Source organism: Rhamphochromis longiceps, linkage group LG3 (assembly GCF_057381845.1).
Source record: "Rhamphochromis longiceps isolate RC_006_pf linkage group LG3, R_longiceps_female_GT1.1, whole genome shotgun sequence".
Taxonomy (NCBI): domain Eukaryota; kingdom Metazoa; phylum Chordata; class Actinopteri; order Cichliformes; family Cichlidae; genus Rhamphochromis; species Rhamphochromis longiceps.
In genome coordinates, this window is record NC_140559.1 from 66,387,294 (window position 1) to 66,405,681 (window position 18,388).

The following is an 18,388-nucleotide window of genomic DNA, read 5'->3' on the forward strand; positions in this document are numbered from 1 at the left end:
CACTTACACCACACCAGGGCCTTATTTGCTATTGAGGCCACTTACACCACACCAGGGCCTGTGGCTCTGGCTTAGGCCACTTACACCACACCAGGGCCTGTGGCACTTGCTCAGGCCACTTACACCACACCAGGGCCTGTGGCTGCTGGCTGAGGCCACTTACACCACACCAGGGCCTGTGGCTCTTGCTCAGGCCACTTACACCACACCAGGGCCTGTGGCACTGGCTGAGGCCACTTAGACCACACCAGGGCCTGTGGCTGCTGGCTGAGGCCACTTACACCACACCAGGGCCAGTGGCTGCTGGCTGAGGCCACTTACACCAAACCAGGGCCTGTGGCTGCTTGCTGAGGCCATCTTCACCAAACCAGGCCCTGTGCTGCTTGCTGTGGCCATGTAAAACACACCAGGTCCTGTGCTGGTTCTTGAGGCCATCTTCAACAATCCAGGGCCTGTGCTGTTGGATAAATGCCAAACTGAGCCTTTGGGTTAGGGTATTATGCAAACATGCAGGTATGGTTATAGGATTGTCTTCGTAACTTCAGGTACTTGCCACCTAATCACTTGAATCCATAAATTGAGACATTGTGCTGGGGCCAGCAGCTTACGGCCATACCACCCTGAGCACGCCCGACCTCGTCTGATCTCGGAAGCTAAGCAGGGCTGGGCTTGGTTAGTACTTGGATGGGAGACTGCCTGGGAATACCTGGTGCTGTAAGCCTTTCATTTTCATGTCATTGAACCGCTTTTGATCCAGAGAAGGGGTGTATTAAAAGACCAAAAGCAGCTCCCCATTAATGAGGGCACATTAACGACATTGCTTTTGGCTCTTTTCCAATGTCTTGTGCTGCTAGCTGATGCCACCTACACCACACCAGGGCCTGAGTGACCGGCTGGGGCCACTTACACCACATCAGGGCCTGTGGCTCTGGCTGAGGCCACTTACACCACACCAGGGCCTGTGGCTGCTGGCTGAGGCCACTTACACCACACCAGGGCCTGTGGCTGCTGGCTGAGGCCACCTACACCACACCAGGGCATTAGTTGCTATTGAGGCCAATTACACCACACCAGGGTCTGTGGCTCTTGCTCAGGCAAGTTACATCACAACAGGGCCTGTGGCTGCTGCCTGAGGCCACATACACCACACCAGGGCCTTAGTTGCTATTGAGGCCAATTACACCACACCAGGGTCTGTGGCTCTTGCTCAGGCCACTTACACCACACCAGGGCCTGTGGCACTGGCTGAGGCCACTTACACCACACCAGGGCCTGTGGCTGCTGGCTGAGGCCACCTACACCACACCAGGGCCTGTGGCTGCTGGCTGAGGCGACTTACACCACACCAGGGCCCTTTTGCTGCTGGCTGAGGCCACTTACACCACACCAGTGCCTGTGGCTTCTGGCTGAGGCTACTTACACCACACCAGGGCCTGTGGCTGCTGGCTGAGGCCACTTACACCACACCAGGGCCTGTGGCTCTTGCTCAGGCCACTTACACCACACCAGGGCCTGTGGCTCTTGCTCAGGCCACTTACACCACACCAGGGCCTGTGGCTCTTGCTCAGGCCACTTACACCACACCAGGGCCTGTGGCTGCTGGCTGAGGCCACTTACACCACACCAGGGCCTGTGGCTGCTGGCTGAGGCCAATTACACCACACCAGGGTCTGTGGCTCTTGCTCAGGCCACTTACACCACACCAGGGCCTGTGGCACTGGCTGAGGCCACTTACACCACACCAGGGCCTGTGGCTCTGGCTGAGGCCACTTACACCACACCAGGGCCTGTGGCTGCTGGCTGAGGCCACTTACACCACACCAGGGCCTGTGGCTGCTGGCTGAGGCCACCTACACAACACCAGGGCATTAGTTGCTATTGAGGCCAATTACACCACACCAGGGTCTGTGGCTCTTGCTCAGGCCACTTACACCACACCAGGGCCTGTGGCTCTTGCTCAGGCCACTTACACCACACCAGGGCCTGTGGCACTGGCTGAGGCCACTTACACCACACCAGGGCCTGTGGCTGCTGGCTGAGGCCACTTACACCACACCAGGGCCTGTGGCTGCTGGCTGAGGCCACTTACACCACACCAGGGCCTGTGGCTGCTGGCTGAGGCCACCTACACCACACCAGGGCCCTTTTGCTGCTGGCTGAGGCCACTTACACCACACCAGTGCCTGTGGCTTCTGGCTGAGGCGACTTACACCACACCAGGGCCTGTGGCTGCTGGCTGAGGCCAATTACACCACACCAGGGTCTGTGGCTCTTGCTCAGGCCACTTACACCACACCAGGGCCTGTGGCACTGGCTGAGGCCACTTACACCACACCAGGGCCTGTGGCTGCTGGCTGAGGCCACTTACACCACACCAGGGCCTGTGGCTGCTGGCTGAGGCCACTTACACCACACCAGGGCCTGTGGCTGCTGGCTGAGGCCACCTACACCACACCAGGGCCTGTGGCTGCTGGCTGAGGCCACTTAGACCACACCAGGGCCCTTTTGCTGCTGGCCAAGGCCATCTTCACCACACCAGGGCCTGTGGCTCTTGCTCAGGCCACTTACACCACACCAGGGCCTGTGGCACTGACTGAGGCCACTTAGACCACACCAGGGCCTGTGGCTGCTGGCTGAGGCCACTTACACCAAACCAGGGCCTGTGGCTGCTTGCTGAGGCCATCTTCACCAAACCAGGCCCTGTGCTGCTTGCTGTGGCCATGTAAAACACACCAGGTCCTGTGCTGGTTCTTGAGGCCATCTTCAACAATCCAGGGCCTGTGCTGTTGGATAAATGCCAAACTGAGCCTTTGGGTTAGGGTATTATGCAAACATGCAGGTATGGTTATAGGATTGTCTTCGTAACTTCAGGTACTTGCCACCTAATCACTTGAATCCATAAATTGAGACATTGTGCTGGGGCCAGCAGCTTACGGCCATACCACCCTGAGCACGCCCGACCTCGTCTGATCTCGGAAGCTAAGCAGGGCTGGGCTTGGTTAGTACTTGGATGGGAGACTGCCTGGGAATACCTGGTGCTGTAAGCCCTTCATTTTCATGTCATTGAACCGCTTTTGATCCAGAGAAGGGGTGTATTAAAAGACCAAAAGCAGCTGCCCATTAATGAGGGCACATTAACGACACTGCTTTTGGCTCTTTTCCAATGTCTTGTGCTGCTAGCTGATGCAACCTACACCACACAAGGGCCTGAGTGACCGGCTGGGGCCACTTACACCACATCAGGGCCTGTGGCTCTGGCTGAGGCCACTTACACCACACCAGGGCCTGTGGCTGCTGGCTGAGGCCACTTACACCACACCAGGGCCTGTGGCTGCTGGCTGAGGCCACCTACACCACACCAGGGCATTAGTTGCTATTGAGGCCAATTACACCACACCAGGGTCTGTGGCTCTTGCTCAGGCAAGTTACATCACAACAGGGCCTGTGGCTGCTGCCTGAGGCCACATACACCACACCAGGGCATTAGTTGCTATTGAGGCCAATTACACCACACCAGGGTCTGTGGCTCTTGCTCAGGCCACTTACACCACACCAGGGCCTGTGGCTCTTGCTCAGGCCACTTACACCACACCAGGGCCTGTGGCTGCTGGCTGAGGCCACTTACACCACACCAGGGCCTGTGGCTGCTGGCTGAGGCCACTTACACCACACCAGGGCGTGTGGCTGCTGGCTGAGGCCACCTACACCACACCAGGGCCTGTGGCTGCTGGCTGAGGCGACTTACACCACACCAGGGCCCTTTTGCTGCTGGCTGAGGCCACTTACACCACACCAGTGCCTGTGTCTTCTAGCTGAGGCGACTTACACCACACCAGGGCCTGTGGCTGCTGGCTGAGGCCAATTACACCACACCAGGGTCTGTGGCTCTTGCTCAGGCCACTTACACCACACCAGGGCCTGTGGCACTGGCTGAGGCCACTTACACCACACCAGGGCCTGTGGCTGCTGGCTGAGGCCACTTACACCACACCAGGGCCTGTGGCTGCTGGCTGAGGCCACTTACACCACACCAGGGCCTGTGGCTGCTGGCTGAGGCCACCTACACCACACCAGGGCCTGTGGCTGCTGGCTGAGGCCACTTACACCACACCAGGGCCCTTTTGCTGCTGGCTGAGGCCACTTACACCACACCAGTGCCTGTGTCTTCTAGCTGAGGCGACTTACACCACACCAGGGCCTGTGGCTGCTGGCTGAGGCCAATTACACCACACCAGGGTCTGTGGCTCTTGCTCAGGCCACTTACACCACACCAGGGCCTGTGGCACTGGCTGAGGCCACTTACACCACACCAGGGCCTGTGGCTGCTGGCTGAGGCCACTTACACCACACCAGGGCCTGTGGCTGCTGGCTGAGGCCACTTACACCACACCAGGGCCTGTGGCTGCTGGCTGAGGCCACCTACACCACACCAGGGCCTGTGGCTGCTGGCTGAGGCCACTTACACCACACCAGGGCCCTTTTGCTGCTGGCTGAGGCCACTTACACCACACCAGTGCCTGTGGCTTCTGGCTGAGGCGACTTACACCACACCAGGGCCTGTGGCTGCTGGCTGAGGCCACTTACACCACACCAAGGCCTGTTGCTCTTGCTCAGGCCACTCACATCACACCAGGCCCTGCGCTTCTGGCCGAGGCCATCTTCACCAAACCAGGCCCTGTGCTGCTTGCTGTGGCCATGTACAACACACCAGGCCCTGTGCTGGTTCCTGAGGCCATCTTCAACAATCCAGGGCCTGTGCTGTTGGATAAATGCCAAACTGAGCCTTTGGGTTAGGGTATTATGCAAACATGCAGGTATGGTTATAGGATTGTCTTCGTAACTTCAGGTACTTGCCACCTAATCACTTGAATCCATAAATTGAGACATTGTGCTGGAGCCAGCAGCTTACGGCCATACCACCCTGAGCACGCCCGACCTCGTCTGATCTCGGAAGCTAAGCAGGGCTGGGCTTGGTTAGTACTTGGATGGGAGACTGCCTGGGAATACCTGGTGCTGTAAGCCTTTCATTTTCATGTCATTGAACCGCTTTTGATCCAGAGAAGGGGTGTATTAAAAGACCAAAAGCAGCTGCCCATTAATGAGGGCACATTAACGACACTGCTTTTGGCTCTTTTCCAATGTCTTGTGCTGCTAGCTGATGCAACCTACACCACACAAGGGCCTGAGTGACCGGCTGGGGCCACTTACACCACATCAGGGCCTGTGGCTCTGGCTGAGGCCACTTACACCACACCAGGGCCTGTGGCTGCTGGCTGAGGCCACTTACACCACACCAGGGCCTGTGGCTGCTGGCTGAGGCCACCTACACCACACCAGGGCATTAGTTGCTATTGAGGCCAATTACACCACACCAGGGTCTGTGGCTCTTGCTCAGGCCACTTACACCACACCAGGGCCTGTGGCTCTTGCTCAGGCCACTTACACCACACCAGGGCCTGTGGCACTGGCTGAGGCCACTTACACCACACCAGGGCCTGTGGCTGCTGGCTGAGGCCACCTACACCACACCAGGGCCTGTGGCTGCTGGCTGAGGCCACTTACACCACACCAGGGCCCTTTTGCTGCTGGCTGAGGCCACTTACACCACACCAGGGCCTGTGGCTGCTGGCTGAGGCCACTTACACCACACCAGGGCCTGTGGCTGCTGGCTGAGGCCACTTACACCACACCAGGGCCTGTGGCTGCTGGCTGAGGCCACCTACACCACACCAGGGCCTGTGGCTGCTGGCTGAGGCCACTTACACCACACCAGGGCCCTTTTGCTGCTGGCTGAGGCCACTTACACCACACCAGTGCCTGTGGCTTCTGGCTGAGGCGACTTACACCACACCAGGGCCTGTGGCTGCTGGTTGAGGCCACTTACACCACACCAAGGCCTGTTGCTCTTGCTCAGGCCACTCACATCACACCAGGCCCTGCGCTTCTGGCCGAGGCCATCTTCACCAAACCAGGCCCTGTGCTGCTTGCTGTGGCCATGTACAACACACCAGGCCCTGTGCTGGTTCCTGAGGCCATCTTCAACAATCCAGGGCCTGTGCTGTTGGATAAATGCCAAACTGAGCCTTTGGGTTAGGGTATTATGCAAACATGCAGGTATGGTTATAGGATTGTCTTCGTAACTTCAGGTACTTGCCACCTAATCACTTGAATCCATAAATTGAGACATTGTGCTGGAGCCAGCAGCTTACGGCCATACCACCCTGAGCACGCCCGACCTCGTCTGATCTCGGAAGCTAAGCAGGGCTGGGCTTGGTTAGTACTTGGATGGGAGACTGCCTGGGAATACCTGGTGCTGTAAGACTTTCATTTTCATGTCATTGAACCGCTTTTGATCCAGAGAAGGGGTGTATTGAAAGACCAAAAGCAGCTGCCCATTAATGAGGGCACATTAACGACACTGCTTTTGGCTCTTTTCCAATGTCTTGTGCTGCTAGCTGATGCAACCTACACCACACAAGGGCCTGAGTGACCGGCTGGGGCCACTTACACCACATCAGGGCCTGTGGCTCTGGCTGAGGCCACTTACACCACACCAGGGCCTGTGGCTGCTGGCTGAGGCCACTTACACCACACCAGGGCCTGTGGCTGCTGGCTGAGGCCACCTACACCACACCAGGGCATTAGTTGCTATTGAGGCCAATTACACCACACCAGGGTCTGTGGCTCTTGCTCAGGCCACTTACACCACACCAGGGCCTCTGGCTCTTGCTCAGGCCACTTACACCACACCAGGGCCTGTGGCACTGGCTGAGGCCACTTACACCACACCAGGGCCTGTGGCTGCTGGCTGAGGCCACTTACACCACACCAGGGCCTGTGGCTGCTGGCTGAGGCCACTTACACCACACCAGGGCCTGTGGCTGCTGGCTGAGGCCACCTACACCACACCAGGGCCTGTGGCTGCTGGCTGAGGCGACTTAAACCACACCAGGGCCCTTTTGCTGCTGGCTGAGGCCACTTACACCACACCAGTGCCTGTGGCTTCTGGCTGAGGCGACTTACACCACACCAGGGCCTGTGGCTGCTGGCTGAGGCCAATTACACCACACCAGGGTCTGTGGCTCTTGCTCAGGCCACTTACACCACACCAGGGCCTGTGGCTGCTGCCTGAGGCCACCTACACCACACCAGGGCATTAGTTGCTATTGAGGCCAATTACACCACACCAGGGTCTGTGGCTCTTGCTCAGGCAAGTTACATCACAACAGGGCCTGTGGCTGCTGCCTGAGGCCACATACACCACACCAGGGCCTTAGTTGCTATTGAGGCCAATTACACCACACCAGGGTCTGTGGCTCTTGCTCAGGCCACTTACACCACACCAGGGCCTGTGTCACTGGCTGAGGCCACTTACACCACACCAGGGCCTGTGGCTGCTGGCTGAGGCCACCTACACCACACCAGGGCCTGTGGCTGCTGGCTGAGGCGACTTACACCACACCAGGGCCTGTGGCTGCTGGCTGAGGCCAATTACACCACACCAGGGTCTGTGGCTCTTGCTCAGGCCACTTACACCACACCAGGGCCTGTGGCACTGGCTGAGGCCACTTACACCACACCAGGGCCTGTGGCTGCTGGCTGAGGCCACTTACACCACACCAGGGCCTGTGGCTGCTGGCTGAGGCCACTTACACCACACCAGGGCCTGTGGCTGCTGGCTGAGGCCACCTACACCACACCAGGGCCTGTGGCTGCTGGCTGAGGCGACTTACACCACACCAGGGCCCTTTTGCTGCTGGCTGAGGCCACTTACACCACACCAGTGCCTGTGGCTTCTGGCTGAGGCGACTTACACCACACCAGGGCCTGTGGCTGCTGGCTGAGGCCACTTACACCACACCAAGGCCTGTTGCTCTTGCTCAGGCCACTCACATCACACCAGGCCCTGCGCTTCTGGCCGAGGCCATCTTCACCAAACCAGGCCCTGTGCTGCTTGCTGTGGCCATGTACAACACACCAGGCCCTGTGCTGGTTCCTGAGGCCATCTTCAACAATCCAGGGCCTGTGCTGTTGGATAAATGCCAAACTGAGCCTTTGGGTTAGGGTATTATGCAAACATGCAGGTATGGTTATAGGATTGTCTTCGTAACTTCAGGTACTTGCCACCTAATCACTTGAATCCATAAATTGAGACATTGTGCTGGAGCCAGCAGCTTACGGCCATACCACCCTGAGCACGCCCGACCTCGTCTGATCTCGGAAGCTAAGCAGGGCTGGGCTTGGTTAGTACTTGGATGGGAGACTGCCTGGGAATACCTGGTGCTGTAAGCCTTTCATTTTCATGTCATTGAACCGCTTTTGATCCAGAGAAGGGGTGTATTAAAAGACCAAAAGCAGCTGCCCATTAATGAGGGCACATTAACGACACTGCTTTTGGCTCTTTTCCAATGTCTTGTGCTGCTAGCTGATGCAACCTACACCACACAAGGGCCTGAGTGACCGGCTGGGGCCACTTACACCACATCAGGGCCTGTGGCTCTGGCTGAGGCCACTTACACCACACCAGGGCCTGTGGCTGCTGGCTGAGGCCACTTACACCACACCAGGGCCTGTGGCTGCTGGCTGAGGCCACCTACACCACACCAGGGCATTAGTTGCTATTGAGGCCAATTACACCACACCAGGGTCTGTGGCTCTTGCTCAGGCAAGTTACACCACACCAGGGCCTCTGGCTCTTGCTCAGGCCACTTACACCACACCAGGGCCTGTGGCACTGGCTGAGGGCACTTACACCACACCAGGGCCTGTGGCTGCTGGCTGAGGCCACTTACACCACACCAGGGCCTGTGGCTGCTGGCTGAGGCCACTTACACCACACCAGGGCCTGTGGCTGCTGGCTGAGGCCACCTACACCACACCAGGGCCTGTGGCTGCTGGCTGAGGCGACTTAAACCACACCAGGGCCCTTTTGCTGCTGGCTGAGGCCACTTACACCACACCAGTGCCTGTGGCTTCTGGCTGAGGCGACTTACACCACACCAGGGCCTGTGGCTGCTGGCTGAGGCCAATTACACCACACCAGGGTCTGTGGCTCTTGCTCAGGCCACTTACACCACACCAGGGCCTGTGGCACTGGCTGAGGCCACTTACACCACACCAGGGCCTGTGGCTGCTGGCTGAGGCCACTTACACCACACCAGGGCCTGTGGCTGCTGGCTGAGGCCACCTACACCACACCAGGGCCTGTGGCTGCTGGCTGAGGCCACTTACACCACACCAGGGCCCTTTTGCTGCTGGCTGAGGCCACTTACACCACACCAGTGCCTGTGGCTTCTGGCTGAGGCGACTTACACCACACCAGGGCCTGTGGCTGCTGGCTGAGGCCACTTACACCACACCAGTGCCTGTGGCTTCTGGCTGAGGCCACTTACACCACACCAGGGCCTGTGGCTGCTGGCTGAGGCCAATTACACCACACCAGGGTCTGTGGCTCTTGCTCAGGCCACTTACACCACACCAGGGCCTGTGGCACTGGCTGAGGCCACTTACACCACACCAGGGCCTGTGGCTGCTGGCTGAGGCCACTTACACCACACCAGGGCCTGTGGCTCTTGCTCAGGCCACTCACATCACACCAGGCCCTGCGCTTCTGGCCGAGGCCATCTTCACCAAACCAGGCCCTGTGGTTCTTGCTCAGGCCACTTACACCACACCAGGGCCTTATTTGCTATTGAGGCCACTTACACCACACCAGGGCCCTTTTGCTGCTGGCTGAGGCCACTTACACCACACCAGTGCCTGTGGCTGCTGGCTGAGGCCAATTACACCACACCAGGGTCTGTGGCTCTTGCTCAGGCCACTTACACCACACCAGGGCCTGTGGCTGCTGGCTGAGGCCACTTACACCACACCAGGGCCTGTGGCTGCTGGCTGAGGCCACCTACACCACACCAGGGCCTGTGGCTGCTGGCTGAGGCCACTTACACCACACCAGGGCCCTTTTGCTGCTGGCTGAGGCCACTTACACCACACCAGTGCCTGTGGCTTCTGGCTGAGGCGACTTACACCACACCAGGGCCTGTGGCTGCTGGCTGAGGCCACTTACACCACACCAGTGCCTGTGGCTTCTGGCTGAGGCCACTTACACCACACCAGGGCCTGTGGCTGCTGGCTGAGGCCAATTACACCACACCAGGGTCTGTGGCTCTTGCTCAGGCCACTTACACCACACCAGGGCCTGTGGCACTGGCTGAGGCCACTTACACCACACCAGGGCCTGTGGCTGCTGGCTGAGGCCACTTACACCACACCAGTGGCTGTGGATTCTGGCTGAGGCGACTTACACCACACCAGGGCCTGTGGCTGCTGGCTGAGGCCACTTACACCACACCAGGGCCTGTGGCTCTTGCTCAGGCCACTCACATCACACCAGGCCCTGCGCTTCTGGCCGAGGCCATCTTCACCAAACCAGGCCCTGTGGTTCTTGCTCAGGCCACTTACACCACACCAGGGCCTTATTTGCTATTGAGGCCACTTACACCACACCAGGGCCTGTGGCTCTGGCTTAGGCCACTTACACCACACCAGGGCCTGTGGCACTTGCTCAGGCCACTTACACCACACCAGGGCCTGTGGCTGCTGGCTGAGGCCACTTACACCACACCAGGGCCTGTGGCTCTTGCTCAGGCCACTTACACCACACCAGGGCCTGTGGCACTGGCTGAGGCCACTTAGACCACACCAGGGCCTGTGGCTGCTGGCTGAGGCCACTTACACCAAACCAGGGCCTGTGGCTGCTTGCTGAGGCCATCTTCACCAAACCAGGCCCTGTGCTGCTTGCTGTGGCCATGTAAAACACACCAGGTCCTGTGCTGGTTCTTGAGGCCATCTTCAACAATCCAGGGCCTGTGCTGTTGGATAAATGCCAAACTGAGCCTTTGGGTTAGGGTATTATGCAAACATGCAGGTATGGTTATAGGATTGTCTTCGTAACTTCAGGTACTTGCCACCTAATCACTTGAATCCATAAATTGAGACATTGTGCTGGGGCCAGCAGCTTACGGCCATACCACCCTGAGCACGCCCGACCTCGTCTGATCTCGGAAGCTAAGCAGGGCTGGGCTTGGTTAGTACTTGGATGGGAGACTGCCTGGGAATACCTGGTGCTGTAAGCCTTTCATTTTCATGTCATTGAACCGCTTTTGATCCAGAGAAGGGGTGTATTAAAAGACCAAAAGCAGCTCCCCATTAATGAGGGCACATTAACGACATTGCTTTTGGCTCTTTTCCAATGTCTTGTGCTGCTAGCTGATGCCACCTACACCACACCAGGGCCTGAGTGACCGGCTGGGGCCACTTACACCACATCAGGGCCTGTGGCTCTGGCTGAGGCCACTTACACCACACCAGGGCCTGTGGCTGCTGGCTGAGGCCACTTACACCACACCAGGGCCTGTGGCTGCTGGCTGAGGCCACCTACACCACACCAGGGCATTAGTTGCTATTGAGGCCAATTACACCACACCAGGGTCTGTGGCTCTTGCTCAGGCAAGTTACATCACAACAGGGCCTGTGGCTGCTGCCTGAGGCCACATACACCACACCAGGGCCTTAGTTGCTATTGAGGCCAATTACACCACACCAGGGTCTGTGGCTCTTGCTCAGGCCACTTACACCACACCAGGGCCTGTGGCACTGGCTGAGGCCACTTACACCACACCAGGGCCTGTGGCTGCTGGCTGAGGCCACCTACACCACACCAGGGCCTGTGGCTGCTGGCTGAGGCGACTTACACCACACCAGGGCCCTTTTGCTGCTGGCTGAGGCCACTTACACCACACCAGTGCCTGTGGCTTCTGGCTGAGGCTACTTACACCACACCAGGGCCTGTGGCTGCTGGCTGAGGCCACTTACACCACACCAGGGCCTGTGGCTCTTGCTCAGGCCACTTACACCACACCAGGGCCTGTGGCTCTTGCTCAGGCCACTTACACCACACCAGGGCCTGTGGCTCTTGCTCAGGCCACTTACACCACACCAGGGCCTGTGGCTCTTGCTCAGGCCACTTACACCACACCAGGGCCTGTGGCTGCTGGCTGAGGCCACTTACACCACACCAGGGCCTGTGGCTGCTGGCTGAGGCCAATTACACCACACCAGGGTCTGTGGCTCTTGCTCAGGCCACTTACACCACACCAGGGCCTGTGGCACTGGCTGAGGCCACTTACACCACACCAGGGCCTGTGGCTCTGGCTGAGGCCACTTACACCACACCAGGGCCTGTGGCTGCTGGCTGAGGCCACTTACACCACACCAGGGCCTGTGGCTGCTGGCTGAGGCCACCTACACAACACCAGGGCATTAGTTGCTATTGAGGCCAATTACACCACACCAGGGTCTGTGGCTCTTGCTCAGGCCACTTACACCACACCAGGGCCTGTGGCTCTTGCTCAGGCCACTTACACCACACCAGGGCCTGTGGCACTGGCTGAGGCCACTTACACCACACCAGGGCCTGTGGCTGCTGGCTGAGGCCACTTACACCACACCAGGGCCTGTGGCTGCTGGCTGAGGCCACTTACACCACACCAGGGCCTGTGGCTGCTGGCTGAGGCCACCTACACCACACCAGGGCCCTTTTGCTGCTGGCTGAGGCCACTTACACCACACCAGTGCCTGTGGCTTCTGGCTGAGGCGACTTACACCACACCAGGGCCTGTGGCTGCTGGCTGAGGCCAATTACACCACACCAGGGTCTGTGGCTCTTGCTCAGGCCACTTACACCACACCAGGGCCTGTGGCACTGGCTGAGGCCACTTACACCACACCAGGGCCTGTGGCTGCTGGCTGAGGCCACTTACACCACACCAGGGCCTGTGGCTGCTGGCTGAGGCCACTTACACCACACCAGGGCCTGTGGCTGCTGGCTGAGGCCACCTACACCACACCAGGGCCTGTGGCTGCTGGCTGAGGCCACTTAGACCACACCAGGGCCCTTTTGCTGCTGGCCAAGGCCATCTTCACCACACCAGGGCCTGTGGCTCTTGCTCAGGCCACTTACACCACACCAGGGCCTGTGGCACTGACTGAGGCCACTTAGACCACACCAGGGCCTGTGGCTGCTGGCTGAGGCCACTTACACCAAACCAGGGCCTGTGGCTGCTTGCTGAGGCCATCTTCACCAAACCAGGCCCTGTGCTGCTTGCTGTGGCCATGTAAAACACACCAGGTCCTGTGCTGGTTCTTGAGGCCATCTTCAACAATCCAGGGCCTGTGCTGTTGGATAAATGCCAAACTGAGCCTTTGGGTTAGGGTATTATGCAAACATGCAGGTATGGTTATAGGATTGTCTTCGTAACTTCAGGTACTTGCCACCTAATCACTTGAATCCATAAATTGCGACATTGTGCTGGGGCCAGCAGCTTACGGCCATACCACCCTGAGCACGCCCGACCTCGTCTGATCTCGGAAGCTAAGCAGGGCTGGGCTTGGTTAGTACTTGGATGGGAGACTGCCTGGGAATACCTGGTGCTGTAAGCCCTTCATTTTCATGTCATTGAACCGCTTTTGATCCAGAGAAGGGGTGTATTAAAAGACCAAAAGCAGCTGCCCATTAATGAGGGCACATTAACGACACTGCTTTTGGCTCTTTTCCAATGTCTTGTGCTGCTAGCTGATGCAACCTACACCACACAAGGGCCTGAGTGACCGGCTGGGGCCACTTACACCACATCAGGGCCTGTGGCTCTGGCTGAGGCCACTTACACCACACCAGGGCCTGTGGCTGCTGGCTGAGGCCACTTACACCACACCAGGGCCTGTGGCTGCTGGCTGAGGCCACCTACACCACACCAGGGCATTAGTTGCTATTGAGGCCAATTACACCACACCAGGGTCTGTGGCTCTTGCTCAGGCCACTTACACCACACCAGGGCCTCTGGCTCTTGCTCAGGCCACTTACACCACACCAGGGCCTGTGGCACTGGCTGAGGCCACTTACACCACACCAGGGCCTGTGGCTGCTGGCTGAGGCCACTTACACCACACCAGGGCCTGTGGCTGCTGGCTGAGGCCACTTACACCACACCAGGGCCTGTGGCTGCTGGCTGAGGCCACCTACACCACACCAGGGCCTGTGGCTGCTGGCTGAGGCGACTTAAACCACACCAGGGCCCTTTTGCTGCTGGCTGAGGCCACTTACACCACACCAGTGCCTGTGGCTTCTGGCTGAGGCGACTTACACCACACCAGGGCCTGTGGCTGCTGGCTGAGGCCAATTACACCACACCAGGGTCTGTGGCTCTTGCTCAGGCCACTTACACCACACCAGGGCCTGTGGCTGCTGGCTGAGGCCACTTACACCACACCAGGGCCTGTGGCTGCTGGCTGAGGCCACCTACACCACACCAGGGCCTGTGGCTGCTGGCTGAGGCCACTTACACCACACCAGGGCCCTTTTGCTGCTGGCTGAGGCCACTTACACCACACCAGTGCCTGTGGCTTCTGGCTGAGGCGACTTACACCACACCAGGGCCTGTGGCTGCTGGCTGAGGCCACTTACACCACACCAGTGCCTGTGGCTTCTGGCTGAGGCCACTTACACCACACCAGGGCCTGTGGCTGCTGGCTGAGGCCAATTACACCACACCAGGGTCTGTGGCTCTTGCTCAGGCCACTTACACCACACCAGGGCCTGTGGCACTGGCTGAGGCCACTTACACCACACCAGGGCCTGTGGCTGCTGGCTGAGGCCACTTACACCACACCAGTGGCTGTGGATTCTGGCTGAGGCGACTTACACCACACCAGGGCCTGTGGCTGCTGGCTGAGGCCACTTACACCACACCAGGGCCTGTGGCTCTTGCTCAGGCCACTCACATCACACCAGGCCCTGCGCTTCTGGCCGAGGCCATCTTCACCAAACCAGGCCCTGTGGTTCTTGCTCAGGCCACTTACACCACACCAGGGCCTTATTTGCTATTGAGGCCACTTACACCACACCAGGGCCTGTGGCTCTGGCTTAGGCCACTTACACCACACCAGGGCCTGTGGCACTTGCTCAGGCCACTTACACCACACCAGGGCCTGTGGCTGCTGGCTGAGGCCACTTACACCACACCAGGGCCTGTGGCTCTTGCTCAGGCCACTTACACCACACCAGGGCCTGTGGCACTGGCTGAGGCCACTTAGACCACACCAGGGCCTGTGGCTGCTGGCTGAGGCCACTTACACCAAACCAGGGCCTGTGGCTGCTTGCTGAGGCCATCTTCACCAAACCAGGCCCTGTGCTGCTTGCTGTGGCCATGTAAAACACACCAGGTCCTGTGCTGGTTCTTGAGGCCATCTTCAACAATCCAGGGCCTGTGCTGTTGGATAAATGCCAAACTGAGCCTTTGGGTTAGGGTATTATGCAAACATGCAGGTATGGTTATAGGATTGTCTTCGTAACTTCAGGTACTTGCCACCTAATCACTTGAATCCATAAATTGAGACATTGTGCTGGGGCCAGCAGCTTACGGCCATACCACCCTGAGCACGCCCGACCTCGTCTGATCTCGGAAGCTAAGCAGGGCTGGGCTTGGTTAGTACTTGGATGGGAGACTGCCTGGGAATACCTGGTGCTGTAAGCCTTTCATTTTCATGTCATTGAACCGCTTTTGATCCAGAGAAGGGGTGTATTAAAAGACCAAAAGCAGCTCCCCATTAATGAGGGCACATTAACGACATTGCTTTTGGCTCTTTTCCAATGTCTTGTGCTGCTAGCTGATGCCACCTACACCACACCAGGGCCTGAGTGACCGGCTGGGGCCACTTACACCACATCAGGGCCTGTGGCTCTGGCTGAGGCCACTTACACCACACCAGGGCCTGTGGCTGCTGGCTGAGGCCACTTACACCACACCAGGGCCTGTGGCTGCTGGCTGAGGCCACCTACACCACACCAGGGCATTAGTTGCTATTGAGGCCAATTACACCACACCAGGGTCTGTGGCTCTTGCTCAGGCAAGTTACATCACAACAGGGCCTGTGGCTGCTGCCTGAGGCCACATACACCACACCAGGGCCTTAGTTGCTATTGAGGCCAATTACACCACACCAGGGTCTGTGGCTCTTGCTCAGGCCACTTACACCACACCAGGGCCTGTGGCACTGGCTGAGGCCACTTACACCACACCAGGGCCTGTGGCTGCTGGCTGAGGCCACCTACACCACACCAGGGCCTGTGGCTGCTGGCTGAGGCGACTTACACCACACCAGGGCCCTTTTGCTGCTGGCTGAGGCCACTTACACCACACCAGTGCCTGTGGCTTCTGGCTGAGGCTACTTACACCACACCAGGGCCTGTGGCTGCTGGCTGAGGCCACTTACACCACACCAGGGCCTGTGGCTCTTGCTCAGGCCACTTACACCACACCAGGGCCTGTGGCTCTTGCTCAGGCCACTTACACCACACCAGGGCCTGTGGCTCTTGCTCAGGCCACTTACACCACACCAGGGCCTGTGGCTCTTGCTCAGGCCACTTACACCACACCAGGGCCTGTGGCTGCTGGCTGAGGCCACTTACACCACACCAGGGCCTGTGGCTGCTGGCTGAGGCCAATTACACCACACCAGGGTCTGTGGCTCTTGCTCAGGCCACTTACACCACACCAGGGCCTGTGGCACTGGCTGAGGCCACTTACACCACACCAGGGCCTGTGGCTCTGGCTGAGGCCACTTACACCACACCAGGGCCTGTGGCTGCTGGCTGAGGCCACTTACACCACACCAGGGCCTGTGGCTGCTGGCTGAGGCCACCTACACAACACCAGGGCATTAGTTGCTATTGAGGCCAATTACACCACACCAGGGTCTGTGGCTCTTGCTCAGGCCACTTACACCACACCAGGGCCTGTGGCTCTTGCTCAGGCCACTTACACCACACCAGGGCCTGTGGCACTGGCTGAGGCCACTTACACCACACCAGGGCCTGTGGCTGCTGGCTGAGGCCACTTACACCACACCAGGGCCTGTGGCTGCTGGCTGAGGCCACTTACACCACACCAGGGCCTGTGGCTGCTGGCTGAGGCCACCTACACCACACCAGGGCCCTTTTGCTGCTGGCTGAGGCCACTTACACCACACCAGTGCCTGTGGCTTCTGGCTGAGGCGACTTACACCACACCAGGGCCTGTGGCTGCTGGCTGAGGCCAATTACACCACACCAGGGTCTGTGGCTCTTGCTCAGGCCACTTACACCACACCAGGGCCTGTGGCACTGGCTGAGGCCACTTACACCACACCAGGGCCTGTGGCTGCTGGCTGAGGCCACTTACACCACACCAGGGCCTGTGGCTGCTGGCTGAGGCCACTTACACCACACCAGGGCCTGTGGCTGCTGGCTGAGGCCACCTACACCACACCAGGGCCTGTGGCTGCTGGCTGAGGCCACTTAGACCACACCAGGGCCCTTTTGCTGCTGGCCAAGGCCATCTTCACCACACCAGGGCCTGTGGCTCTTGCTCAGGCCACTTACACCACACCAGGGCCTGTGGCACTGACTGAGGCCACTTAGACCACACCAGGGCCTGTGGCTGCTGGCTGAGGCCACTTACACCAAACCAGGGCCTGTGGCTGCTTGCTGAGGCCATCTTCACCAAACCAGGCCCTGTGCTGCTTGCTGTGGCCATGTAAAACACACCAGGTCCTGTGCTGGTTCTTGAGGCCATCTTCAACAATCCAGGGCCTGTGCTGTTGGATAAATGCCAAACTGAGCCTTTGGGTTAGGGTATTATGCAAACATGCAGGTATGGTTATAGGATTGTCTTCGTAACTTCAGGTACTTGCCACCTAATCACTTGAATCCATAAATTGCGACATTGTGCTGGGGCCAGCAGCTTACGGCCATACCACCCTGAGCACGCCCGACCTCGTCTGATCTCGGAAGCTAAGCAGGGCTGGGCTTGGTTAGTACTTGGATGGGAGACTGCCTGGGAATACCTGGTGCTGTAAGCCCTTCATTTTCATGTCATTGAACCGCTTTTGATCCAGAGAAGGGGTGTATTAAAAGACCAAAAGCAGCTGCCCATTAATGAGGGCACATTAACGACACTGCTTTTGGCTCTTTTCCAATGTCTTGTGCTGCTAGCTGATGCAACCTACACCACACAAGGGCCTGAGTGACCGGCTGGGGCCACTTACACCACATCAGGGCCTGTGGCTCTGGCTGAGGCCACTTACACCACACCAGGGCCTGTGGCTGCTGGCTGAGGCCACTTACACCACACCAGGGCCTGTGGCTGCTGGCTGAGGCCACCTACACCACACCAGGGCATTAGTTGCTATTGAGGCCAATTACACCACACCAGGGTCTGTGGCTCTTGCTCAGGCAAGTTACATCACAACAGGGCCTGTGGCTGCTGCCTGAGGCCACATACACCACACCAGG

General features: G+C 58.8%; 9 non-coding genes across 9 annotated transcripts; all 9 read left to right on the forward strand.

The window, feature by feature from the left end:
* The first annotated feature begins 602 nt into the window (after positions 1 to 602).
* Positions 603 to 721, forward strand: LOC146676236 (5S ribosomal RNA). The gene has a single exon (XR_014911171.1). It is a non-coding gene; the product is annotated as a 5S ribosomal RNA (ribosomal RNA).
* Positions 722 to 2,928: 2,207 nt separating this feature from the next.
* LOC146676237 (5S ribosomal RNA) lies at positions 2,929 to 3,047 on the forward strand. The gene has a single exon (XR_014911172.1). It is a non-coding gene; the product is annotated as a 5S ribosomal RNA (ribosomal RNA).
* Positions 3,048 to 4,903: 1,856 nt separating this feature from the next.
* Positions 4,904 to 5,022, forward strand: LOC146676238 (5S ribosomal RNA). The gene has a single exon (XR_014911173.1). It is a non-coding gene; the product is annotated as a 5S ribosomal RNA (ribosomal RNA).
* A 1,181-nt stretch (positions 5,023 to 6,203) lies between these two features.
* LOC146676239 (5S ribosomal RNA) lies at positions 6,204 to 6,322 on the forward strand. Its single transcript, XR_014910840.1, has one exon. It is a non-coding gene; the product is annotated as a 5S ribosomal RNA (ribosomal RNA).
* Positions 6,323 to 8,173: 1,851 nt separating this feature from the next.
* LOC146676240 (5S ribosomal RNA) lies at positions 8,174 to 8,292 on the forward strand. The gene has a single exon (XR_014911175.1). It is a non-coding gene; the product is annotated as a 5S ribosomal RNA (ribosomal RNA).
* A 2,724-nt stretch (positions 8,293 to 11,016) lies between these two features.
* Positions 11,017 to 11,135, forward strand: LOC146676241 (5S ribosomal RNA). The gene has a single exon (XR_014911176.1). It is a non-coding gene; the product is annotated as a 5S ribosomal RNA (ribosomal RNA).
* Positions 11,136 to 13,381: 2,246 nt separating this feature from the next.
* On the forward strand, positions 13,382 to 13,500 carry LOC146676242 (5S ribosomal RNA). Its single transcript, XR_014911177.1, has one exon. It is a non-coding gene; the product is annotated as a 5S ribosomal RNA (ribosomal RNA).
* Positions 13,501 to 15,471: 1,971 nt separating this feature from the next.
* Positions 15,472 to 15,590, forward strand: LOC146676243 (5S ribosomal RNA). The gene has a single exon (XR_014911178.1). It is a non-coding gene; the product is annotated as a 5S ribosomal RNA (ribosomal RNA).
* Positions 15,591 to 17,836: 2,246 nt separating this feature from the next.
* Positions 17,837 to 17,955, forward strand: LOC146676244 (5S ribosomal RNA). Its single transcript, XR_014911179.1, has one exon. It is a non-coding gene; the product is annotated as a 5S ribosomal RNA (ribosomal RNA).
* The last annotated feature ends 433 nt before the right edge of the window (positions 17,956 to 18,388 follow it).